This window comes from Falco biarmicus, chromosome 2, assembly GCF_023638135.1.
Source record: "Falco biarmicus isolate bFalBia1 chromosome 2, bFalBia1.pri, whole genome shotgun sequence".
In the NCBI taxonomy this organism is placed as follows: domain Eukaryota; kingdom Metazoa; phylum Chordata; class Aves; order Falconiformes; family Falconidae; genus Falco; species Falco biarmicus.
In genome coordinates, this window is record NC_079289.1 from 32256962 (window position 1) to 32284880 (window position 27919).

A 27919-nucleotide genomic window follows, 5' to 3' on the forward strand; every position below is an offset into this window, starting at 1 on the left:
CAGACGTGGGGCCAGAAAAGCCCCTGACATTCAGACATTGCGAAAATGGCATTGGCTTGCCCCAGAGCAGTTGCTGAGCTTGCCCAGATCCATACATTGCCATCCAAGGGAAATGGCAATTACAAGGCATTAAAGTGGGGAGATGAAGGTGACTGTGAGTTGAAGGAAGCAGCAACCAAAACAGCTGGGTGGGACTTGACTTCCAAACCCCAGGTGGAGGGGCATGGTTATTACCTTCTGCTTGGCACTGATGAGGTACGTTTGGAATGTTGTGTCCATTTTGGGGCTCCCCAGTACAAGAGACTGCTCCATATTGGAGCAAAGGGTCACCAAGACATGTAAAGGCTGGAGCCTATATGCATAAAAGAAAGCTGAGAGAGCTGAAACTGTTCAGCCTGGAGGAGAAAATGCTCAGGTACATCCCATCACTGCCAATAGATGCCAAATGAGAGGGTGAGAAGACAACCAGCTCTTCTCAGTACTGCACTGTGGTTGTATAAGGGGCAGCAGACACACACTGGAATACGGGAAATCCCAATTAAATATTAGCAAAAAATATTTTCAGCATGCGAGTAGTTAAATACTGGAGTCAGAAAGGCTGTAGGATCTCAGTCTTTGGAGGCATTTGAAACTTGACTAGACAAAACCCCAAGGCCCTTGATCTAGTTGACTTGCTTTGGGGAGGGGCCTGGACCCTGGCAACCTCCAGTGGCATCTGCCAGCCTGGCTTGTTCTGTAGGTCTGTGACCATGAAAACTTGACACAGGAAGCAAAAGGACAGCAGTACAATGATCAGTAGGGTTAGTGACATCAGAGATGCTTTAAAGTATGATGAAGAAACAAAGGAATCTTAACAATCTGTTATAAGAGAAATTACAGAATCGTTCATGAAAGGCTAAATCACAAACTTTTCCAAAGATGGTTCTCTAAGGCGATGAAAATCAAGCAATGTAATTAGATTACATAATAATGAGATACTTTCTGTCCCAGCAATGAAGGATGCAGTGTTAGACTGCCACTTGTAAAGCTAGGTGCTTTAAAATCAGGTGTAGACAAGTAACCCAGGCAAAGCAGTAGTAAAAGAGAAACTTTTGGGGTCTCGCTGGTTTGTTGGTATTGGTTTTTACAAGTCCTGGATCAGAAGGAAAGTTTCAGAGAACTGAAAAAAAATTATCCTGAGAGAAGTATAAGAGGAGAATTAAAGATAGTCCTTAATGTGAATCAACAGAGCTGGACAGTATGGCTTTTGCCAGACCAGCTCAGTGATTTCTTTCAGTGAGGTGTATAAGTTGACAAAGGGAGCAGTATTGATACCCTATACATGTGCTTCTCCGTAGCATCTGAGTCCATCCTGTCAGGCACTTGTATTAAGAAACCGGACTAGGTCAGCCATATAGATTAAAATGCTCTAACCACCATGTCTCAGGCCTATGCTCTTTAGTACGCAAGGACACATAACAGTTGACCATTGCCAGAGTCCCACAGAAACAGTGCGGGCTGTGACCCTGTCTAGTCAGCACCTTCACCATGGATGGTGCTGTGACATTCCTGCTTGGCATTTGCTTACTCTGTTCTCAGAAACTGTCCCACCAGGGAAGCCCAGCTGAGGGGTGAGGAGCACGTCCCACTGCGTGGTCCCTGCACATCTGCAGTGCCCACAGACCACTCTGCCCATGTGGACAGCAGGTTACATAGCCTGGAGGTGAGCCACAGGTGCCCAAATGTTTTGGGCCCCCTGCATCAGTAAAACACCTGGAAACAGCCATCTCTGCAGTCAGGCAGAGCATAGGAACATCATTTCCAACAGGAACTGGCAGTGAGGGACAGGCAGGAGAAAAGGAGGTTGCAAAGCACTAGTTCTGCCACACTAACCTTGTTATTTTTCCCTCCTTTCTCTTTTGACATTAAACAGGCTGAGTGCATGAAGGGAAGATGCAGATACAATTAACCAGATATTGTAAACAGGAGGGCAAGTAGCTTTTTATGGCTAGCTTGTGTTTCAGACACACAACTATACAGAATAATGCAATAACAAAAATCATGCAGTATTTATCCTGAGTTTATTCACTGCAAGTCCTTTGAGAGATGCTTTTGTTTGTCTTTATTTAATTGGCATGGTCGGATGACCACCAGCAGGTCCAATTAAACAGATTCAATAGATTCCACTGTACATTTTTATTTTTTTCTTCATCAGCATGTAGCATAAAATGTCCAAAATAATTTGTCTGAGTACTAGTAATGAATATAAAGTGCACTCTGTTCCAGTCTGCATACAGTAAGTTTCAGCTGTACTGCATTTTACAGCCAAAGCAAACTAGGTTAATAATTAAATCACCGATGCAATCTTTAGTACAGCCTTAGTGGGGATGAGGGTACCATTGCATAACGCAAGGTATTTGGTTTGGGCATATCTGAACCTAGATAGGCATTATGCTATCCTTTTTAGCTACCTTAAGCTTTGGCATTTCAGTGTTAGGTGGATCCTATTTAAGAAAATCCCACCAATGGGACTTGGGGATGCCCTTAATATCAGGTATTTCTTTAAGTGCTTTGTTGAATTGGAGCCTAGTAGATCCTCCTGAAAAGAAAGTGATTTTCAATCTAATAAGGTTATCTTAGTGTGAACATTTTAACTACATCAATCAATATGCCCGTCAGGACTAAATGACTAATGGGATCTCTCTTTTCTTTCTTTCTTTGTTACCAGAATGATGAATTGACTTTGCCTGTTGCTGAAGATTCTCATCTCCTTAATGCATTGCAGATAAGTTTAATGGACGCAAGCTGTCAGGGTCTGGCACTACCAGCCCCAACCGAAAATATTTCTCCCTGGTACTGGGTCACCAGATTCCAGCTCTGCTCTCGCAAGGAAAAATGCGAAAAGGTTGGAAAAGAAGTACACAACTTCTGAAGAAACCTTCAATAAACAGAGAATACGAGATTATGTTAAGCGGACTAGTCTTGCTCACAAAGCCATGGGGAACAGCAACAGGTTCCCTGCACAGAGAGAGTGTGGCTTTCTGCAACAGAGACTGGATACCAAACTGGGGTCCAAGTGGGACAACTTGTCCTTGTCCTAAGTTTAAATTGGGTTTTTAAAGGAAAGTTTGGACTTTTTACATATTTCTTCCTTGAACACGCTATGAACATGCATTCCACCTGTTATAGGAGAGCCCCTAGGATAGCCTGCCTTGGCATAGCCAAAAATGCACAGCCAGCACGAAAGAGACAGGCTAATCTTTGAAGTAAAGGGTTACCTATTTCCTAGAGAATTCATGCATTTGTCCTCCCTGGGGGCTGGCCAACAGAAGTGTTTTCTGCTCGTTTTTGCATTTTTCTCAACACAAATTTGCCAGCTCCCAAGAATGAGAAAGATCAACTGTTTGTACATGTAATGTTTGTTTTTGAAGAGCTTTCCATGTGGAAATCAAGTATTCTTAGCAGGTATATGTGTGAGCTGTATCCTTGAAGACAAATCTGCCCCATCAAGAGGCTGAGGATCTGAAACAGCCACAAGTGACTGGAAGTAAGTGCATGCAGAAACCTCTCTCAGTGCTATCCCAGGCAGTCACTTGTTGAATTTCCACATCACAATTTAAAATTCAGATGAAAGATGAAGTTCCTTTCAGCCTGTTTCAGTAGCAGGCTAGTACTTGGACACAAATAGATTTACCAGGCAGACTCAAATATGGGAATGCCTCATTAGGAACCTACAGTGAACAGTTAATACGTCTTCAAGAATTTGTACACTACAGTGATTCAGAGGCTTCTTTGGCCTTCTTCAGTCTCTTTTCATTGTTTTTTGACTTTCATAAGAGTGGCTTATGTAATCTGAGTAACACCCTTCATTTCAATGCTTTTTCTGGCTCCCTGTCACATCCATGCCTCTTTTTTTTCCCAGGTCTCTTACTCTTCTACATTGTTTTTTCACAACCTACTCTGCCACCCTACTGCCCTCCCCAAATGCCTCTATGTCCACCCTCTTTCCCCAGACCTCTGCCTGCCCGTGGGTGTCTCTCCTCTCTCCCACCATCTTCTGCATACACCTGCCCCAAATGTCTCCCTCTTGTCCTCTCTGATTTTTTAGAAATAACACTGCTTGGGATGTAGGCACCGAGGTAGGTTGCATAAGCGCTGGTTTATTTCATAGAGGATTTTTGCTGAGCTGAGAGGTATAATCAACCCGGTAGGTGGGGTGGTAACAGACCCCAGGTCTGCTGCACTCTGCATGCAGGGGGAAACGTGCAGCCTGTGGCCGCTGAAATAATGCAAACCTGGAGGAGAAAGGTGCTGCTTTGACAGCAAATCCCTCAGGACACTTCATTTGCTTGTACGAGGTGTTCAGGCCAAAATTACCAGTCTCCTCCCCATGCCTGTAGCACCATGTCCTTCCCACAGAGGGGTAGCCCTGGTCCCCTGCCCCGTTGCCCCTGCGGAGCTGCACGCCTCGAGTGGGGAGGTGAAACACCCGTGGGAATACGCTCTCCCAAAGAGTCAGTAAAATAAGCAGACCCGAGCTACTTACAGATAAAACCTGAATGGAAAAGCAAAGTAAATTAGCTTGTAATTCTTGTCTCTTCTTCTCCAAAGCTTGCCCTCGGTCTCCAGCAACTTCTTTTACAGCTCAGTTTTGGGAGCTTTTCCTTTGCTCTCACGCAATTTATTATACCATTAAAACCGATGGGGAAAAATGTTCCTCGTTAAGGTGGGAAGGTTTTATCTGAAATACAAAATAATGAAATGGCAAGAAATCTTAAGGCAAGAAAAAAACCCCACTGTTCTTCACAAAAAGAGGATTTTTTTTGTTGGGTTTGGTTTTTTTTTAAGAAAGCTTTTTCTTTCCTCTCCAGCACCAGCGACAGATTCCCCGTCAGTTCAGCCCACTGGCTCTAAGCCGAAGGAATCCAAGTAAGGAGAGTAATTGGTAACATTTTTTCTATATAATTCAGTCACGTTACGTTGTATTCATGCCGTATGCGGGCAAGCAGCAGGAACACCGAACAACTGGAGATTTACAATATGCCTGAGACATCCACAGCCTGGCAGCTGCTGCAGTGCCCCTGCTATTAATAAACTGGAAGTTATGTCTGTCCAAGTTGTTGTCTTTGGACCCCTCAACATTTGCTGTATTAAAAGGAACCCTGTCAGCTTCTGCAGAGGGGTTTTTTAATTTTTTTTTCTTATTTGTTGGACTGATAAATCCCATGCAGCATCTCTCCAAGTGGCTGCAATGTGTGATTTTTATTTTGCAGGCTGCTCTTCCAGCAGGGGAGGAAAGGGAAGTCTGATTCCCCAGCCACAGTAAATCAGTGTAATACCACCCTTCACACCACTGATGCTGCTACAGCAACATGGATTTACATTGGCTGGGGATGTAACTCACCCCTTTCAGCTGTTTGATATAAATATTAGACATATCTAATCTTCCTTGCAGGCAGAGGGAAGGGGAGAGAAGAGAAATTGGGTAGAGGCGCTCGTTCAAGAGACAAATAAAGACCAAATTCTTCTGCAATGTACTTTAAATGTCACTCAGTCCCATTGATAACATTCCTTATATGAATATCTGAAGGATGTTCCGGCTTTTCTCCTTAAAGATGCTACCACATGTGCTTGGCACCAAGGGAAATGGATATAAGCAGCTGTCTAAGGGAAGTCTGTTGTATTGCTACGTGAACATGCAGCAAGGTGTTTTTTTCGTTATAGGTTTATAAATTCATAACTTGCAGCCCAAAAGAAGCTCTATTTCTTCCCCAAATTATGAAAATGTTATGGTCTGAGGTAAAGCCTCTGTTGTGATATCAAGGGAAATCGGCCTTACGGTTTCCAGGCTAACAGAAAGGCACTACCCAGACGTAACAAAAATGAGATTCCCAACCCATCTGAGAAGTCTGTGCCTTCCCACGAGGTGTGGACCTGCTGCTCCAGGAGCTGAAGGGGACCCAGCAGCAGCAGCATCTTGCAGGGCTGGCCTGAGCTGTCCTTAAGGGACCGGCCGTGATTTGGGGTGCATGTGGGGTGCATGCAGCCAGCTGCCTGTACATTGCTGGGGCTGCACCCAGACCCATCACAGGCAGGCAGGTTGCTCAACCTGAGAACATCTCATCCTCGAGCAAACTTCAGCCTGACCCATGGAGCAGCCCGTCACCTGCCCACCCCTGAGTCCCAGAACTGGGGTCCCCATGAAATTTGCGTTTGATACCTGTCCCAGTTAACCTGCACATGGCCCTTTCCTGGGCTCTGCTCCTCATGCATAAGGCAGAAATGATGGCGTTTGGCTACCTCAGCAGAGCTGGGAGAGCAAACACATGATGAAAACACCACAGCATCACTGCTCCCCCTATTCCTTGAAAGTTTTCATCCCTAGATGCATTAATTTGTGTGCACTGTGCCCAGAATCCTTTAAAATTTGTAGGTAACTAATAAAAAAGCAGTGATGTGTAAGGGCCTTGTTGAATTACTGATGCAGATAAAAAAGAAAAAAATCAAAAACTCTTCACTCCTTCGCTTGAATCAGATCAAATCAGGCCCCAATCACAGTTTGTTTGGCACCATTTTTTTTCCCCCATGTTTGGTGATAAGTTCTTTTTTTTCATTTGTCAAGGCCACAGGCATCTTTAAATTGTGTATCACAGGGATGATCAAAAAATTTCACCTGCATTACACAGACAGTAGCAGCTGGACACCTTGATAGCTCCGTGTCGTAGGCTCAGAATGATTTCATACCCTGCCAGATAACTTCAGGTGAAAGGAGAGAGTGGGAGGGGGTATGGAAAGCCCCAGTTGCTGCTGGATGTGCTGTAGTAGAAGAGGGGCGTTCCAGCAGAGCCCCAGCCTGTGTGGGGCGCGGAGTGATGCTGAATCACCCGGCAGAGTCGGGGTCACCTAATGCCATTTGCAGAACTGTGTAAGCTGAGATAAGCGGGAGAGAGATTTTAGGACTGATACAACCTTGTTTCATCCAGTGTACTAGAGGCAAGGAAAGCAGTAAGTCCATAGAGGACTGCGCACAGCTGCTATCAATACTCCTTGCCCATTTTGGGGTGTTGGCAGTCACCCCTCTCTTCTCTGCCATACTCAGCTTTGCCAGTGCGTCTGTTCCCTCCACACACTGCAGAGACCTAACGTTCACATCTTCTGAGGCAGGATTCATTTAAGGTGACTGGTGTTCACTGTCCAAAATAACGCAGCCAAGAATCACTGGAAACTGCTGGGAAAAGCTTGCCTGCTCCTAAACCCCACAGCTCTCTTCCCCGCTGGCCATGAACCACCGAGGAGCAACCCACCCAGTGTCACCTCTTTGCAGACAGCATGTAGATGGCTATCCTCCTTCCTGCCACAGCAGAAGGCGTGACACGGAGGATAAGATAACACAGATGGAGTGGAGCTGTTCACACAAGTCCCTGGTGCCGGGGGGATGGTAAGTTCATTTAAAGCAATCCTGCCTAACATCCCAAGTACTCAGAATTGTATGGTTGTTATTTTTTTTAAAAAAGTGGCTTTTTTGCATCGTCTACTGAAATAAAAAAAAAATAAATTACAAGGTAAGCTTTGTTTGGCAGAGATTTTGATTTGGTTGAAGTACCTTGACAAGGATAAATGCCTTCCATTACCAATATCCTGAGTTCTGTTCCTCTCCTGTTAAGCAAGGTACTCTTCTGGTAAGCCAAGGCAATGCTGAACACCTTGCCTGATAGCCCAGCAGCTGATGAGCATCATCAAGAGTGCTCTGAGCCCCTACAACCCCAGCCCCCTCCGTCAAAGAGCAGTGGTGAGCTGGTTTTGCTTGAAGTCAGTTTTGCTCTCCACCACCACCCTAAGCCATGATGCTGGAGCTGAGGGTGACACCCACTGAGGTGGGAGGATACCCAGAGGTGCTCAGCATCTCTAGCCCATAATGAGTCAGTGTGGGCTGTCTCACCCAACAGAGATGGTTGCAACCCAGAATGGAGGAATATTCTAGTTTTCATCTTCTTGATTTTAATGGGCCTCCTCAGATTGACGGGCACTTCTTTTTTGCTTGAAAAGGGGGAGTGAAGTGAACTCCACTTGAAGTTCACGAGCATTTCTGTGGTGCTGTTACTGCAGTCTACCAGCAACGTGCAAAAGCCTTTCCTCCCCTCCCTGCCTCCCACAGTCCTGAGGTTGTCCCTACTTGTTGCCACCAAGACAATGGGCCTCTGCAACCACTCAAGGCCACTTTCCAAGGCCAGCATCTCCTCTCACACAACTCCTTGATCTCCAGCCATCCAGGTTCAGAAGGACATCTGAGGGCCTTCTGACCCATTCACAAATGTGATTCAAATCAATCACATTGATTTCCAGGGGCACATTAGACACCTAAATGTTTTAGGGGATCCTGACCTAAGGGTTTCTCTGTGAGAGAAGCACAACGTTATCACTAGGCTGTCTCAGCCCCACGAGGGTTTATGAAATGCTTAGCTAGCAAAACAGAAAGCATTAACTTCTTGGCTACAGCTTTCTGCCAAAAGATAGGCAGGTCGTGCTTCAATGCAGATGTCTTGGGAAAAAATGTGCAGTGCATTAGAGAGCTGTGACTCATAGAATAATTATCCTCGTTTCTCATAGTTTATTAATAATTTAAACCCAATCTTGGTGTTATTGATCTATCATTGAATCGGAGATTTATTTCAGATCTGTAGTCACTGAAGCAGTAAATTTAATCCCCCTTCCCCTCCCACCCTTCCACCCACTAAACTCACTTTATAACTAAAACATGATGTTTAGGCTGTTTCAGTAATAGGAGAGAGAAGAAGAGCTCAGAGGCCATGGGCAGCAGGAGCAGCCTTAAGCCCACAGACCAAGGTGAGCAGCATTAAGGTTCTGCTTTTAATACACCTTTTTTGACCAAACCATCCTCTGTTCATGCTCTCAGGGATGCCAAAAGGACCAAATGCTACTTTCTGGCATGTGCATCACAACCAGATCCTAAATCAGTTTTGCCTGGTTTAATGTGAGTTTGCTTGCCGGTTCCCACAGTTAACCATCAGTTTTGCATGCATCCCAGTTGTGGGTCCCAGTCCTGCTCTTTGTCCCCTGGAAACACAGACATGAGCTCACCAAGGTAAGAGCGCCTGCAGTACGCAGGCTGCTGCAAGGCGTAAAGCTCTTGGGCCTGATCCTAATCTTACTTAAACTGGTGAAAACCTGAAGCAGCTGCCTGGGTGTCCCAGGAGTACCATGAGTGTAAAATCAATTTAAGTGCTTGGAGGATCAAGCCTAGAAAACTGTAATGTGAAGACTCCTACAGCAGTGCTCACTTGGCTGTACCATGTGTCTGGTGTGTTCACTAATATAAGCAGCAAGACTTGGCTTTTTAAAGGAGCCCAGGAATAGAAAACAGCATGCTTTATGGCTGTAAAGTGCCCAAAAGAGTGATTTTTGTAGGCAAATGAAATACATTTTTATTAGATCAATTGTAGTATACAGTTGGGGTGGAAAATGTGTTCTTGGCTGTACCAACTATTTCTCAGGTCTGAAAGAAAGCAGCAAATGTGCCCAAATGCTCGTCTTCTCTTTTCCATCTATATTAATAGGTAGAATTAAAGATATTACCAGTCCCTGCCGGCCCACCCTTACTGCTGTCCTTAGACCCTGCAGCTGGAACCACAGCAAGCGGGGAGAGCCCTGGCCACAGTCGGGGCTCCTGCAGCTATGGAAATGTGTGACAGGGCCAAGCTGTCGCAGCCTTGCTCTAAAAAGTAAACAAGACGCAATGTAACCAGGCAGAGAAGATGTGTTGGTGAGGTAAAGCACCCACAAACATGTGGTTTTAGCCTGTCTGATGTTTCTTGCCCAAGTGGGAGACATCCCTAGAGATGAACAGGAGGCAAACAAAGCACAACAAATACATTGTAGTCTATAACTATGTTTCCAGGGGTATTATCCTTAATTAAATGGTTGTGAAGTTCAGATTTCCTTGCTTTGGGTTTGAGGGATTTTTGGTGTTTGGTTTAGGTTAGCTAAACCTGGAATAAGACCAGGGAAATGCTGCTGTTTCATTGATCCTGCAGGACAAGGGATGGTGCCAGCAGTAACACGTCAGGGTGCAGGTGCTGGGTGTTGCAGGGCTGCTGGGAGGGCAGCAAAGCCAGGGAAATCCATGGCTGGAAATACTGCTGGGCAGCTGGATCCCTCCTGTCCCAATGGGACCATGGTCATCAGCAGGTCACAGCTCCTGCAAAGTCCAGGCTTGCTGGCATTAAGTCTTTCTCTTCCATGTGGCCTAAGAGACTTGGGTTAGATTTCACTCAAAGGTGTGAATTCTTAGAAACTGAGGCTTTCCTGCAGTTACAAAGCAGTGACCTCCCTTCTTCCCCCTCCTTGGTGAAATAGATGGAGTGAGCAGGCACAAGTACCCATCACCACTGCAAGTGTGTTTTGAGTATCCACCTGTGACGGGAGCAGGTTCGGTGCCTCTCAGTACATAACCCTTCCTCCCACAGTTCAATCCTGCACAACCAGTTCAGAGGGTATTTTCAGTACTGAGCAGCTGAGCAGAAAAATTTAGCATCGCTACAGAGCACATTTCACCCAGAATATGTTATTTAATGTGTTTAGGCCTCATTGCACCCTGGCAAGGTGAGGAGATGCTTTTTTGTGCCCTTTTAGGAAAGGCTAACTAAAGAGCTGTGTCCCTGTCTCATCCCCCCGGCGCTAGGTGCCTACTCCTCCAAATCTCTTGCTGGAGGTGCCTGTTTCTTGCTGTTGACAATATTAGGCTCCTAATTCAAGCACTTAGTGGCATGACCTTGGGCCTTGGTTCAGCTCACCCAAGTCTCCTGGCCTGTGGGACACCCTCCTCAAAAGTCCCGGGAAAGGTATTTGGAGCAGCAAGTCATGCTCAGCTGGCCCACATTCTCCTCCGCCCAGGCTGGCTGCAGCAGGGGCACACAGTCCCCCCTCCTGGCACCCACCGCAGGCTGCCATGGTGCAGGAGCAGCTTCAGCACTGTGTCCCCATGCTGAGAGAAGTCCTGCTCTTCTCTCCAGCCACGGACATGCTCTCCAGGCATGTGGAGGGGTACTACAAGGCTGGAGAGAGCAAGGAGCCAGCCGAAACCCAGGAAGAGGCAGCAGCTGAGGACAGAAAGGAGAATAACCAGGCAGGACTGTGTGAGCAAGGTACAGTGCGATACTGGGAATGATCACAGCCACGGTGAGATAAATCCTGAGTTTTCTAGGTGCCCATCTGCCATCCTTTGAAAATGCCAGGCTAAACCGAAAAACATTTTGTTCATAAGAATGACCAAAGCATTTGAACTTCTCCTTTTGCCACTGTGGATCAGAGATAAGCACTATTTGGTGTTCATCGGGGACAAGTGATCTAGGGCCATAATAAAAACAAGGAGACAAACATGAATGGGAACATTTTTGTCAGAACATCAGAGTCAGTCTCTAGGGAAGGGCCAAGTGGATGCATGGGAGTTCCAGCCTTAAACTGAAGGGTCACATCCCTCTTCCTCCCATGGTCTTTCTCCTCAGTTTTGACAGGTTTCTGCCCCATCTCAGCTGGGTGGGACATGGGGTGTCAGAGACCAGGAGGCAATAAAGATGTGGTTTGGAGAAAAAAAGTTGGGAAAGGAGGTAAAAGAAGAAAAACTAGAAATCTGAGAGAAAGGGCAAGAAATACAAGATTAGAGAAGGAAAAAATACCAACAACTGTGGGGATATGAACGAAAAACTAAGAAGTACAAACCCCAGGGAGGAGAGGAAAACAAGAATAGGGATTAGGAGAGAGGCAGGGCGGGGTGGGGTGTGTGGGAAAACAGAGAGTGAGATGTTGAAAGAGGAGGTGGATAGAAATTAGAAGCAAAACTTAGAGGAGAAGAAAATCAGCAAATTTGCAAAATGAAAACTGCAAGGCAAAATGCAGCTGATTCCAGAGAGCAGGGGAGGTAGGCTCAGCAAGGCAACGCTCCTGGTTGTCCATTGAAAGTCTGATGACAAAATATTGCAGAGAAGGCAACTCCTCTCTTCTTCTTCTTCTTCTGTCTGGATTTCTGCACTCAGGAATCAGAGGCGGAAAGAAGAAAATCTTGCTTTTTTTCTTTTTTCTTTTCTTTTTTTAGTTTTTTATTTTCACAACAAGCTTAGACACACATTTGTTAGGTAGAAAGTGGTTGCCCAGAGCAGGAGGCATGCTCCATGGTGAGGTCTGCTCCAGGATAGATACCAGGCAAAAGGAAGGGCACAACTGCAGAGACGCTGCCTATGCTATCTCCCCTTGCCCACCCCAAACCTCTCAGTCTCCCATCACTGGGGTGTGGCAGCTTGAAATCTGCAGGAGAATTCCTGGAAATCCAGCTCTATGCCTTTGCCTGCCCTGCAGCTCGTACCTCCATCCCTACTTTTGCTTGTCAGGCATTTATATAAATAGGATTAACATCTGCAGTTACACTTAAGCTAGGCTGCAAATTACACAGGCTATCAAGCCTTGTGCTTCAGGGCATACACTGATTACTATCAGAGGGGCAAAAATGAGTTTTTCCAATAACAGAATATTGCATGATTGACTGGGGACATTATGGGGCAGAGTGGATTAGCCTTTGCCATCAGTATCAGTTACATGTCATTATTGCATCAAAGCACCAGACATCGGTGAGCCACTTCCACGCAGGCAGCGCTGGAGGTGCCTGGGTCCAGAGGAGCAGGGTTGTTAAAACCGGCACCGCTTATAAAACATGCCTCCAGCAAGCTGTGCTCCCTGCTTCTGCTCACCTGCCTCCTGGGCTGCATGCCTTCAGCTGGCAGGAGCCTGCCCTCCTCTCCTTTGTCTCCTGGCTTTTCGCCACTCCAGTGGGATCAAGTGGTATCAGAGGATCTGGGCACCACTGTAACGGGAGGCTGGAAGGTACCTGACCGAAAGGTGTGCTGATCCCATCCTTATGTTGCTTCCAGGGGCTTGTGAAAGGGGCTGAGGTCCCCATCATACTCTGTGATGTATGAACAGCTTTGCCCACCCTCAACTTTCAGGCCATCTCATTTCCTTCATTTTGGCACCAAATGATCGTCTCAATTGAATGGAAGAGCTAGAGTTGGCAGGAAATCTAAAATAAGAATCACAATTAGCAGCAAAAAATTTAATTCCCCTTTCTAAGCCATTTCTAAATGTGTTAGTGCTTATTTATTGAACATGGCTTGACATTTAGACAGTTCCTTTTAATGCTAATAGGGTTGATTACCAGGTTGAATCCTACTGCTTTGAGGAAATGGCTGCTCAGTATTCAGAGCTGCCAAGTTCCCCCTGCACAGAGATACCCGCCTTTCTTCACCAGAAATATGTATTATTCAGTGCAAATATATTAAAATAAGGCCATCGCAGGAGAGAGGAGCCTGTGCCAGCGATGCTGCGCTGGCAGCCCATGCACGTGGCGTATGGCTGTGGGGTGCCAGAGCTCTGCCTTTCGGTGGCTAAAAGCTCCCTCCAGCACCGGCAGGATGGGGCCAGACCCTGTGCTGGGAACCGGGCTGGGGGTTGCCCTGGCTTGCTGGCTCAGCTGTGGTGCCAGGGGGCAACCTGGGTGCGGCAGGACCCCCCACCAGTGACGGGTGAGGAGCCCCAAGGAAGAGGAGGAGTAGGTGAGAGAAGCACCTGCAACAGGAGAGGAAGAGAAGGAAGAGGAATAAGAGGAAGAGGAAGTGGAGGCAAAGGTGAAGGCAGAGGCAGAGGCAGAGGCAGAGGCAGAGGAAGAGGAAGAGGGAGAGGGAGAGGGAGAGGGAGAGGGAGAGGGAGAGGGAGAAAGCCACCTGGTCTCCCCAGGTTGCAGCCAAGAGCTGGGGTTTCCCACCCTTGCCCACTTGCAGTTCACACTCTACGTTCAAGACTCTCATCTTCCTCCTTATCCTACAGAGCCAAACACAGCAGGGACTCCTTCCAAATGGAAATCTAGGGGCAAGAAATGTGGGTGGGGATTTTTTTCCCCTAACAGTCACTGTCAGAGTATTTGCTTCAGTGTGTGTAATAAACCTTTTTGTGCTTCCTCTCCTGCAGATCAATCAACTCAACAGAAGTCTGATTGTCCTCCTGTTTTAAAATATATCATTGTTACTCCTTCAGAGCTGCTGCAAAATAGCACACATGTAAATAAGAATAGAATACGGCCTTACATTTACTTTAAATTAGGCCTTATAGGTGAAAAAGGTAGATTTTCAGAAAATAAGCCTCACCTCCACATTATCAAGTGTGCAATGTCGATGCAAAGCTGCTTGGAAGATGTAGCAGCCTCCAGAAATAGGGCAGGCTCCTAAATGCTGAGAGTGACAAGCCAGCCTGGCTAGACAAGCTTTGCCAATGGCTAGCCAAGTGCAAGGAGATTACCTTGATCTGGGGAGCAGAGATAACTGAGCTCAGGAATTTCCCCCGGGGTGTGATTACCTTGTAATAGGCACTATCCCTCATTCTCATTTCTAGCTAGGAAGGAGGTGTAAAGCAAGGCTCCTAGTTTGTGTCCGTCAGCCAGTAAACAGTCAAGGCATGGCTTTTAAGGCAGCCTTGGAAAAGTGCACAGGAACAAATGTCCCTGGAATTAAGGTGGCGACTTTTCAGCCAGAAGAGGCACTTACATATTGTGTCAGCAGAGTATCCAAGTGTTTGTTTTTAATTTACTGGGGGAAATCTTGAGTGAATCACTCAGATTTGGACTGACCATTCAAGCCACTGCTGCACATTTTCTTTTTTATGCTCTTCCATCATTCATAACCATGCATTCTCTTTCAGTGGTGCCTTGGGGCAATAAACCCCAAGATGATCCAGGCTAGGCTGTGGGAAGGTGAGCTGGCCGCATTCAAACATCCTTGTTCTGAGACAGCCACCACCAGGTCATGTTTCCACTGCACGGTGAGGTGCACATCAGAGGTCCACAAGGAGCACAAGGTGCATCCCTTGGTTATCAGCTGTGTTTCAAGAAAGACTTGGCCTCCAGCTGAGGATCTGTAGAGGAGACTTATCTGTGCAGGAGAAGGTGGACTGGACAGGTTTCCTCAGGTCCCAGACTCAGTGATGGGAGGAGATGATGCTGAGCCAGGTTTCTGCAGTGCATGCCTTTTGCTTTATGTCAGTGTGCCCATCAGGCATAGCCAGCACTCAGCTGGCTTGGTGCTTTCCCTCCATCACTAAGGTCTGCTTCAGCAGCCACAAACATCATGGCTTCCCCTTCCACAGCAAGGGTATACCATGAGAAGGGGTCCATGCTCTGAAGTGGGTGGCCTACAGAGGCTTTTGCTTTGGGAGCTAAAGGAAGAGGGGAGGCACCTGCTTGTGGGTCTTGGTGGAAGAGTTTTGAAGCTGAAAATCACGCCTGGTGTGTTCAGGCTGGAAAGCCACCCAGCAGCTCCACCTCTTCGATGCAGGGGGCTTCATGGGAAACGGTGACAGGCAGCAGCACCAGACGCCTCGGGCTACATTTAAGCTGCTTTTCTCAGTGGGAGGCATGGCCTGGTGTGAGGTGCAGGACATGGGGATGACTGCTAAGGGTTAGCCCCCAAAATACACCTGGCCCAGCATCCTGCCCTGGACAAGATGGGCAACGAACAGATGCTCAGGAAGCAATACAAAAATAGATCAAACATTTGTTTATACTTCCAAGAATACTCTCCACTCCCCTAGTGGTCTGTGACTCAGGAACCTCTTGAACTGTAGACACTGTCCCTGCATTTAATAGCCCATGATGGATTCTTCTTCCATCGATTAGTTCACACCCTGTTGAACCAATGAAAATTTCAAACATCCACTGTACCCTACGGCAAGGAGTGCCACAGCTAAAAAATCTCTTTTGTTTATTTTGAACTTGTCACTTGATAGTTTTCTTTGATGATCACTCTCTTCCTTTGAACAGCACTGAATAATGTGAACAGCTGTTCCCCAGTCGTGTCACTCTTCCCGTCACGAAACTCGGTCATATTTCTTCTTCAGTCATTTTTTCTTCCAAGATAAAAAGTCTTAATCTATTCAGTCATTCCCTGAATGGAGGCCCTTTTATGCCTTTGATCACCCTCAATTGCCTTCCTCTGTAACTTTTCTATTTCTTCTGTATCATATTTGAGATTGGTGAATCAGGACTGCACAATAGTATTCAAGAGATGGGAACCCACAGATTTATACAGCAGCATAATGATTTCCTCTGTTTTGCTCTCTCCTCCTTTCCTAATAATTCCTAGCTTTCTGTTTGCTTTTTTGATTGCTACTGAGTGTTGAGCTGACATTTGCATAGAGCTATCTGTTATAACCTGAAAATTTCACTCCCAAGTGGAAATAGCCAACTCAGAGCCCATCATTTTGTGTGTAAAGCTAGGATTGTCTTTTCCCATGCACATCACTTTACATTTATCTACATGAGATTTCATTTGTGATTTTATTACCCTTTTATTCAGTGCCATGAGGGTCTTTCTGCAACTCTTCATAGTCAGCCCTTTGCCTTGACCACGCTGAATATCAGCAGCAAACTTCTCCTCTTCCTGCTCACTGCTATTTTGAGATTATTTATGAATATTTTGAAAGCATGGGACAATGTTTAGGCTGATTTAGCAGCTTTCCCTCTCAAATTTGAAGTGCCAGGTCCTAAGGAGAGGGAAGAAATGCGGTTTCCTAAGCTCTTGCGGTGTCGTTGGAGATCAGTTTGTGTTCCTGGGAATGGATGGCATTGTGCCCAACCAGCATGTGTACTTCTCCCTTTGCACGGACTAGAGTGGATGATCCCGCTTGCTGGGATGTGCGTCTGCCCCCTCCACCGGTGGAAGATGGATAGGGTTATAGTGGCCCTTTCTCCTGCTGAAGCTGGGCCCAGACACAAAGAGATGTGCAGAAGTCCTGGGGGCCCAGGAGAGGAGGCAGAGGGGAAGCAACGAATGGCAAGGCCTTTCCCTGAGAAAACCTCTGCACACAAAGTTGTGAGATGGCAAATCTTCCTTGCAAAAAGCCATATGGGAGCCTGTCGAGATTGCCCAAGTCATCCAAGGCCAGCATCAGACAAGAAACCTCTGTCCATGGGAGGAGAGTATGAAGATGGTGGGACAGCAACTGCCCTCTGGCTGGGCAAGGTGAGACCCAGCTGGTCAGTTAGCAAAAGAAACCAGAAATTACGAATGACAAGCACTTTATCAGTGCTGTTTTTTTCCTGGGAAGCAGCAGCTTGCAGCAGTACCCAGGGAGGGGTCAGCAGCAGGGGGCAACAACAAGGGGCACTTCTTTCTGCTGGGGGCATCCTTGTTTGGGGGAGGAGGCTGGAGAGTTGCCGCTGCTATTTGTAGCCAAAAGGAGTCAGGCAAGCATCACTCCAGCACCAAAGGCGGGCATGAAATTAATTCACCCAGGGAAAAAAGAGGAGAGAAAATGAACAGCTTCACTGGAGGGTCCAGTGGTCCACCTCAGAGCCACAGGGTTGCACAAAGTATGTTTTCTCCGTGACCCCAGTAATTTCTTATCACAGCCTTTTGAGCCAGGCAGTGCAGGATTTGCCAGCTCTCTGGTGAGATGCCTTTCAGAAAAGGCATGTGGCTTCCAGGGAAATGCTCTGTGGAGGCAGTTTGATGCTCCTGCAGCTGTAAAGGGAGAAAGAAAGATAGTCTCTCTTCTCTGATAATGGAGCAAAAATTGCTCCAAAGGGCAGAGGCCCTCCCCTTTAAGAGACTTAAGCTTGACCATCAGAAAACCAGGACCCCTTTGATGAGAAAAGAGCAGTGACTCAGGCACGAAGTATATCTTCAACTGTGGGAAGACTTGTGTCTCCTGGCAAAAAAACTTGCCTGCATGTGAAAAAAAAAAAAAAAAAAAAAAAAAAGTGAAAAAAACAGATCCACAAAGCAAAACAGAAATTCAAGAAAAGGCCAGTGGCAGACCCACTGATACTGCAGCCATCAACTCCCTCCTCCTCTGACTGGGGATGACACTCAGCCACCTTAAACACAAAGGCAGAAATCTCCATTTCCATCCCAGCCTTTCCAAGGCTGGCCATGCCGATGCCCACTCCAGGGACTGAAACCAGGGGCTGTGCCTTCACCTCTTGCTTGTTTAAGGGTAAGGTTTGGGGCTGGAATGGCTGTGCGGTGTGCCCAGTGCCAGCCCACTACTGATGAACTACACCAGCTTGGTGCACACATTTGCACAGCCCTGCTGTAGTGGTAGGGAGTAGAAAATTAGTCCCTTCGGTTGCTGGTTTTCCCATTCATTTTCCCATTTTTCGCACTCAAATTTCCCATTTCATTCAAGTCAGAGCTGGAGGCTCTTTTCCTTCTTCTATCAATGGGAGGTTTTGGGAAGGAATGTGTAATAAATAATACCTCTTCTCACAACCAGAAAGTCAGATGTGGATTGTAGACAGAGCACAAATTTTGTACAAGCAGCAGTGGCAGCAGCCCACATAGCCAGGCCAGTGCAAACTCACAATGCAAGCAAATAAAACCAGAGTATGCAGTAAAAATGTACAGGTGCCATTCCTCAGACCTGGTGGCACCAGGGTTTGTGCTGCCAGCCAGCCCTGGTCCACAGCTGGCTGATGGAAAAGGAAAACCCACCTAGAAAGCAACCTGGGGCAAGATGGGGTGGCTTTGGGTGACAAGACTGCTCACAGTAGAAGGCGTCAGGATGGCTACCATAAATACCACAGAGAGAAAAAGAGGCCTTAAAGTTAAAACAGACTTAAACTGCTTTTGAGCAACTACCATAGAATCATAGAATGGTTTGGGTTGGAAGGGACCTTAAATATCATCCAGTTCCAACACCCGGCCACGGGCAGGGACACCTTCCACCACACCAGGTTGCTCAAAGCCCCATCCAGCCTGGCCTTGAACACTGCCAGGGATGGGGCATCCACAGCTTCTCTGGGCAACCTGTGCCAGTGTCTCACCACCCTCACAGGACCCTCACAGGACCAAGGGCTGGTCACCCTCCCTATGCAAGTGCATAGCCATGCTTTTCCCCATCACCTGCAGCTCTCCTTGACCCAAGGGCAGGGAAACAGGCATTTCTACTGCACGATTCATCAGACCTGCAATGAGATGGATCTCCCATATCTCCTCTTTGTCTACAAAAGCCATCGATGGTGACAATCTCATATACAGGCATCTGCACTGCTTCAGGTGAATCCTGATATAACAACCCATGGTACTTGATTTCCCTTAGATTGAGTGGGTAGTGTCATTGGCCAACAACTTGGTCTTAGTTTTACCTTCCCTGGTTTTGATTTTAGGTTGGATGAAGGAGGCTTTGAGAACTACAGGGAAATACTTCAGCAGTGCCTGTAATTTCTTGCCTGTATGTACGTTTGCTAGTGAGTTGTTGTTATTGCTGGTCTTGACCTGGAGCCAGAAGCACATGGTAGCTTCAGTGCACCTAGAGAAGCAGCAGAGAATGCAGTCCTTTGAGTAGTAAAAGGTGCCATAATCTTAATTATGAGTGGCCGGGGACGTTCATAGTTACCCAAAACATAGAACAAGGCCTGTGATCTCCAAGCTATTTGTCCTCTGGTTGAGAGGAGTAGGAGATGCAATGGAAGAGACTTGGTAGTTCATGTCTAGTATCCTTTGGTATAAGTAATTCTCAGCTGCTCGTGGGCTTGATGTTTCATTGTTTTAAGCAAGGAGATCCCTTACATTTCTTAGGAAAGCCACCCTGCAGCATCACAGACCCTACCCCATCCTCGTTAGGTAAGATTTTCCCTTTCCACTTATTTCTCCTCAAACAAAGCAAAAGACAGAAAAACTCCTCAGTGCCTCCCTCCCTCCCTCCATCCCCCCTCTTTTCCAAATAATCCATAATGCAAGGCTTGGAGAAACAAAGCTGCATCACCTTCCCCTCAACAACAACCTTCTAAAAATTTTTAAGGGACCAGAATCTCACTCAGACCTTCCAAACAAAACAAATCCACTGTCAGACTGAAAACTGCCCCTTTCAAAAGGCATCAGCTGACATCAGCACTTCCAGAAGACATACTGGAGCCGGGCAGTGATTTTGTTGCACCTGTTGTATACAGGTGGGTATAGCCTGTTGGATCTCTTCTTGTGGCTTTTCAGGCACGGTTTGTAGAAAGCTGCATTGTGTTGGGTCTGCTCATACCCCGTGAGAGTTTTGCAGCTCTGGTCAAAGTCATTTAGGTATCTCCTATGAGATATGGAGAAGATTCTGATTCAGCAAAATGTTTAAATGATTATCAGTGGGTGCACTAAGTTGATGGGACATACCAACTTGTGCCTGTTTCAAGATGGACTTAATCAGGTGTTCATGGCTGAGGTGGAAAGCTGAACCTGACGTCCCTGGGGTTCTACTGGGATGGTGTGTGTACAAAGGGTTTTACTTATGGAGTATCCTATGCAGTTTGAAGGCTGTGATCCCCCCACGTCAGTGATCTCCTTTCCTCAAGTCAGTGATCCCCACCCATACTGAAGCCTCGGACTCTGCTCTACTCATTTCCACACTTTCATTCATCTCTTTTACTTTCCAAACCAGGCTGCCCTATCCTAACTGTCTAGTGGGGTCAGATCCAGGATCCTCAGCTAGGAAACATAGAATCATAGAATTATTTAGGTTGGAAAAGACCTCTGAGATCATTAGGTCCAACCATTACCCAGGACTGCCAAGTCCACCACTAAACCATGTCCCTAAGCATCACATCTACATGTTCTTTAAACACCTCCGGGGATGGTCACTCCACCACCTCCCCCGGCAGCCTGTTCCAATGCTTGACAATCCTTTCAGTGAAGAAATTTTTCCTAACATCCTATCCAACCCCCCCCGGCACAGCTTGAGGCTGTTTCCTCCTGTCCTATTGCTTGTCACTTGGCAGAAAAGACTGACCCCCAGTAGATGAGTGCTCCTGGTCCCAGGCCAAGCCCCATTCCAACAATTTAACACCACAGGCAAAAGCTTTACAGGGTCCAGGCAGCCTTTCATTCATCAGGAGGGACATCACCACCATGTCCAGCAAGCGATGGGGTGTTCCCTCCACCCTTGCTGCCACAAGAAGCAGCTCCCCAGGGCATTTTGTCTCAGCCCCAGTGACACTGGGAGGGCAAGCAGAGACAGGGGCTGGATGGTACCCCCCTGCCAGCTCAGCCCCCTGCAGCATCACTCCTCTCTTCCCTTCCCTGCCTCTCCTCTCCTCTCCTCTCCCTTCCCAAACCAGACAGCATTGCGGTTTCCACAGGAGTGCAAGAAAATTACCTGTGATTTATCACACGATCAATGATTTTGTTGGCTTTTTTATTTTCGACATAGAAGTGCATTATACTGCTCTCCCCTCCTGAAATACAGGGGTAGCAAATCCTCCTGTCTGGGACCGTCTGTCTTTTTAGCCTCATAAAAAGCCTGAAAAATAAAAGCAGGAACAAAATCGTCAGTTTGTTGCTTTTTTGTTCCACTCCATGCCTTACCACCAGAAAGTAATTCTTAACTATTCTGCAGAGCCAAAATGTGCATCTCCAGGTTATGAATTGGTGCCACAGTTAAAACTGGAGTCAGCCACTTCACAGGTGCCTCCACCTGGGAGCCCTTGTGGATGGGTCCCCCAGGTCCCTGCGACAAACAAAACCCAAGCACAGCCCCTTTCTGCACATGAGAGCTAACTGCTGCTTTTAATGACGATGTTGGAAGGGAACACAAGATGTCCCCTCTTCCCCCCTCTCCTAGCTGCTCTCCGTTCTTCCCGCAGAAGCAGGCAGTAATGCTGCTTATTCTTATTAGAAAGCATTAAACCCAACTCCCTTGTAATGCTGGGAGCTAAGCCCTTAGCAAAGAAATGTTTCTATTTCACTTGTCAGTGTATTGCAGGATAAATTTGTGTCTCTAATGGAAAGAGGGCCCTTGGCAAATTATATCATCAGAGAGCAGCTAATAACATAAAATAAGAAGAGCTGAGCTTTGTACATGAAATGCAAAAACACAGAAGTGAAGGATGAGTTTTCCTCAGTTATTTAAAAGGATTTAATTAAAAAGTAATCAAACAAACAAAAAACCCAAGGCTAGGTGGAAAGCAGAGTGTGATGGCCTGGCAATGCTCGGGGTTGGTATCAGCGTGGGGGGAGGAAGGCCTGGGGCAGAGCATCCCCATCCCGGTGTGCAGGCAGGCTTCCCCTCGGCACCTGCCCCACACCCCTACCTGCCTCTCACGACCTCGCCTTTGCTCCTGCAGCACTGCTGTTCTCCTGAGCCTGTAAGATGACATTATCTAATGGACAGACATTTTTTCTCCTGTTCCTGCATGGAAGTGGTCAGGTTTAGCATCCAGCAGCAACAGCACTTGCTGGGGGGACAGCCACAGGAACGCCCTGCCTCAAGGCGGGCCACCGTGAACCTCCTCCCTTGGGGCAACCCACCTCAGCCTCCTGGGCTGGCTACGCAACTTGTGCTGCTCTTGTGAGGAAATGAGCTCTGCAGAGCTGGTTGCCTTGGGGTTGGGTGTCTGAAAGGTGGTGGAGACTTAGGTCACTTCCCCCCCAGACACTGTCCCACAACAGTTTTCTTCCAAAGCATCCTTTCTGTGGGGTTTTTGTGGGCTCGTCTTTCCTTAACTGTTTCTGAACTACCTGTCGGGCAGCATGGCCATTCTCACCACATTCACCAAGGAAGCCCTCTTCACCTATTGCATCCCGGAGGACAGCAGGTATCCAGGGATCAGAGCTGCCTTCAGGAGCCATGGCCACGGGGTCTGCTTCCACCCTGATGGCCACCTGTGGTAAGTGCAAGCCCAGAGGTGACACCAGGTGCCAGCTTGTCCCCAACCTGCCCCCAACCTGCCCCCATGGCACCCCAGGGCTTTAAGGCACGTTGAAAACATCTTCATTTTTTTTTTCCAGTTTTATATTTTCTACGTGAAAGTGCATGAAAAGGTGGGAGGGCTGTGCTGCAGTCCACCAGAGTCATGTGTCTTCTTGTGTTGTGCACCAAGGTGCCAGGTGCGGGCACTGTGCATGGCACAAGGGCACTTGGGGATTGTCCCGTCTCAATTGCCAGTGACATCTGTCCACAGACCCTGGTGTGAGGATGGATCTTGGCCAAGGTTGGCCTCATGGCCATTGAGGTGTTTTGACCCCATTACAGTGCAGGGATCAGGGTACATCTACTTTACCAGCTTCCCATGGAGCCCCAGGTGGCCGCGCTGGAAAGATGTGGGCTTATCAGCTGCAGGCGAGGAGAAGCCGCAATAGCCAGAGTCGGTTAGCTTGAGATCAACATTGCTTCTGGTTTGTTTCTCATATGCAGTGAGTGTTCCTCACTAAATAATTACTTAGGTGAACAATTTCTTGCAGTCTGGGTTGTAATATGAGGTGGCCAATGGCTTTAGTAGAAACTGCTGGTGTCTGAGCCATCAAATACTAATTTTCAACACCCCACCCCCAGTCTCCGGTTTGCCTTCAGAAAGGTAGTATCTGGGGGGATCAGTACATCCCGTTTCAATTTTACAACTCTTCCCTGTGCTGAGACTAATTAATGGACATCTTAAATGTCTACCTGGCTATTACAAATCATTTTAAAATAGCTTTTGCAATCATGCTTCCATCACACTCCTGCAGTCCTACCATTTGCCTGCAGACATGTTGGCCTTTCATCCGTCACGCAGCAGCCAGGTTTTTACAGCCCGGCACCGAGGCAACCCCTGGCAGCACTAAACCATCACTGACCCCACCGCAGGTCTCTCCTGACCACCCTGGACCACACGGTCCCCATCAGCATTAGCCAAGCACCAGCTGCTGGCTTGCCACCGAGCTGGGGCAGGCTGCTACGACCCTGCCAGCCTCTCCCAGCACTTGTAAATTCAGGGCAATGCTAGGTGACCATTGACATTTAAGAAAAAGACGAAAGCAGAACACCAACAGCCTGTGGGTAGGTTGTCTGTTCTGTGTATGGACCAGTTTCAGGCTTGTCCACGGCCAGAGCTGTAGCACATCATAGCTGTAAAGATTTCTTTTTCCCCTACTTTTCCCCATTGCAGCACAAGGTAACACTGGGGCAGGCCAAGCTGTTCTCGCAGCCCGGTGAGAATCACCTTCTTCACGCTTAGGCGGGAAAAACTCAACGTAAACATGCCGCGAATGACAAAAACTGTCCACCTACCACGGCTGGGGGGATGCTCCAGTGCCCTGAGCCACCTACCCAGGCTGTCATGAGATAAGGAGTATCAATGTGCATTTGTATGCCATAAATACGGGTTGCTTTCCCCCACACGCTGTGTTTCTCTCTGTAGTTTGGCAAGTCCATTTCCCCTACCCAGCCACATGCACGACCACATATGCATGCATAGAGGACCTGTTTTTCGCATAAAGGTTGCCAGAGCAAAATAATTTGCCGTGTCCAGGGAATTTTTGAAGATACAGATGTGCAACAGGAAGAGGGAGACTCACACACACAGAGCACACGCTGCACCAGAGGATTTTCTCTACCCTTCAGGGACTCATTGCTCTGCTGGGAGCCAGCTAATTTCTGTAGGGTGCTTTTAGTGTATGACAAAAACTACTACCAAAACCCAGTCCCTGACTTGATGCATCAGGTCTCAGCAGTGACTCTTGGATAGAAAAGAAGTTTGGTCCAACTGCAGGCAAAGGATGGCATTTGGGACCAGAAAGTTGTTGGCTCTGGATTCATCCAGCTTTGAATTTGTCCCCAGGACCACCCTGGACGCCTGCACCGGGATCTGCTTGGGCCAGGCAGGGGTCAGCCCAAAGCACTGGAAGTGGTATGACTTCAGCCACCACACTCGCAGTCCTTCTTTCCACTCCATCACCGTGAAACTGAACAGCCACATCACCATTACAGTCCCGGCTCAGGATCAAATCGACTTTGATGGCAGCGATCACACCTATTTCAACATGGGTCCTGGCTCAAGGTGAGCACTTGCTGTGGTAGCCCTGCCTGGCCAGCTCCTGCCTGCCAGCTCCTCGGAGAGCAACAGCAGCAGGGAAACCACCCAGTGGAGATAAGCTTGGGGCTGCTGCATGGGACCGGTCACAAATTTTCAGGTGGAAAAATCACCATTTCATTCAAAAGCAAATTTCCTGCCTGTGTGAATCTTAATGAAATTCCCTTTCAGGAAAGCATTTAGATAAGATTGAAATGCTGTCGCTGAAGGTAAGAACTGCAAGTCTCACAAATTCATTTTGAAACACTATTTCTTTTCAAAACATTTATATTAAATGTCAATACCAACACAAAGCTCCTGATTTTATCTAAACAGCATTTCACTTAATGTGAAACGAGCATCTGGGGAGAGGAATGCCAAACTCTTTTGGTATTTGCTGTCACTCAGGCTCCCCACCTCTGACCCTTCCCTGGAGATGGAAATGATGTGCTGGCCAGGGCTCAGCCCTGCTCAGTGCTGGTGCAACCGTCCCAGCCCACTGGTGTGCATCCCTGTCCTTTGCTGGATGCAAACACGAGTGGTCAGCTCTGAAACGCAGGTCACACAGCACCAGGAGCTTGTGCTTGGTGGGGAGCTGTGGCCTCAGGGTGAAGGATTCCCGTGGTCTTCCTCAGTGCAGGCACGAACCAAATCTTGACAGTCCTCAGAGCAATATTCTACACGTGGCCACAGATGTATTACTAACGGAAAGAGACATCTGAGGTAGCTATTCAGAAAGGTGGCAACAATCCAACGTCGGTATACAGAACCATAAAGCACTGGCACCTGCTCTCCCATCCTCCAAATTCACACTTCTTCTAGGACCCATCGCTACATCTTCCCTGCCCCACAACTTCTGGGCAGCCCACTCCCACCGAAGGAGGCCAGAGCACGACTTTGGCTTCTCAGCCCTCTTGTACGGGCACCAGATCACCTGCACAGGGGAGCTGTAGGGTTAGGGCACCTCACAGGCATGGAGGGGAAGGGCAGCCTGGACACGCTACACAGGTGAGCATGGAAGGTTGGGTGACAAGGTGTGCTCTGCTCTGCTACCCTGCCTCCCTTCAGGGCGTTCAACGTTAACGCCCTTCACCTTGCAGAGCCTCTCTTCGCTGTTGAAAGACCCAGAGACAAGTCACCTCCTTGAGTGGCCAGAGAGTGAAGAGGAGCTCTTCCTCCAATCCAAAAAGGTTCAGCTGGGGAGCCTGCTGTCCAAAATACAGAGCGCTGCAATACCTTTGGCAACCCCTCTCTCGGTGATATCACTCCTCTGGTTTCTGCTGCCTGCCTGAAATACTGAAATGAAGACATTAATACTCACTGCAAGCAGTTACATCAGCATTTCAGGTCAACTTCTCCTTCATAAAGGCAGTAACAGTCACTCTGTGTTGCACACAGAGCTCCCTTGTCCAAGCTCACAATGCCTGTCCTCCTGTACATCAAGTCCTAACGCCAAGCAGAAGCACTTGCTGTATCACAGCATGGTCGTGGGGTTACATGTGGAATGTGCAGGACTTTGAAGGAGATGGCTTCCTTCCTACAAACCTGCACCCTGCTTTGGCTGCCAGAGACACGGGTCGAGAGGGGGTGACAAATGACAGCTTGCGTACAGGGACCAGAGGTAATCCAGGAGAGGGAAGATGAGGTACCTGTTGGGTTTCAGGGTTCCAGTTGGTGGTAGATGGGAATTCCCATGGCTTAGCGGCATGGCTGGCCACCACCAAAAGGGGCCACCTCATTCTTTTTTTGTTGTTGTTCTATTCAGAGGTCTTTATATTAAAGATATGATTCACTTCACAGTGTTGGCTTGGGTTTAGGGTTCAGCGAGGCTAAAAACATAGGAGGGTAGGAGAAAGCATTTGTGGACACAGGGCTGGATCTACCTGCAGTCACCACATGATCCACCTCAGCAACAGTTTTTCCCCTTTTCCTACCCATACCACTTTGTCAATACCAAACATGCACAATTTAAGGAAGGGACTGATACAAGAACTATTTTTAAGAGAGAGAGAGAGAGGGAAAACCAAAAAAGTAAATATCTATAGTGAAAAACAAGAAAATGTGAAAAACAGAGGACGTTCATTAAATCCTTACAGTTAACAAAACACGGCTTTGAGAGAAGGCACAGAGACCATAAATATGTCGGGCTGGGGCACAAGATAACCTCAAGGAGAACCAAATGGTTAATGAGACTGAACAGAAAATTACTGGAACTGTGTGTGAACTATCCTAATCAGCATACTGTAAGATCCATCCTCGATTAAAAGAGAGCCCCCTACCAGCAAAGCCCCCTCCCCACAGAATGAGTGGTGAAAAAAAGAACACTGTACCTTTAAATGGAGACTTGTAAGAACCAACAAGAATTAAGTGCGACTAAACATAACTGTAATTGATTGTTCAAAGCCTATAAAATTTTGCCATGTGTTAAGAGGTGTGCTAGCTTTGCGGATTACCACCTAACACCCATCTCTGCACAGACAACAAACAAGTATCTCAGCTGGTGTGTGGATTGGCTCTTCCACACCAGGAGAAGAACCCCGACTTGAGATAACAAGACTATTGGTTTTGCTTGGAAAACACCTGGCACAGCATAAGCTGAGCTGTGGGCATCACTGTCATACAAGAAGTATGAATGCCTGGGCAGCTGCTTTGGCATTGGCTTCATTTAGGAGAGATGCAATCCAAAGGACCAAACCTCTTTAAGGAGGCTCCAAGCACCTAGGAAGCAATAGTCACATCGCTGCCCCATACCAGTCAGACAGAAGCTGAATTCCAAGAGACAGGAGCATTTTTCCCTAGGTTAGCTCATTCAAATGACATTGTCGGAGCCAGAGGATGAAAGGAAGCTTCATGCTGACATTAGAGGGTACAAACCACAAGCCTCTGGATGACATGTTTCTACAATACCACGGGCCAAGAGAACAGTATGTGGTAATGAGAAACTACAGGTAGGTGAGTCTGTGAAGAACCAGGTGCCACAAACAGCTATCAAATACAGTAATACTTGTGCTTTCTGCCACCAGTTCCCAAGTTTTCTCTTAGTAAAAACCAACCAGTTAAAGTAAGTTCTTGTTGCAG

General features: G+C 47.4%; 1 pseudogene; it reads left to right on the forward strand.

The window, feature by feature from the left end:
* Positions 1 to 45: 45 nt before the first annotated feature.
* LOC130144316 (uncharacterized) lies at positions 46 to 27873 on the forward strand (annotated as a pseudogene).
* Positions 27874 to 27919: the final 46 nt, after the last annotated feature.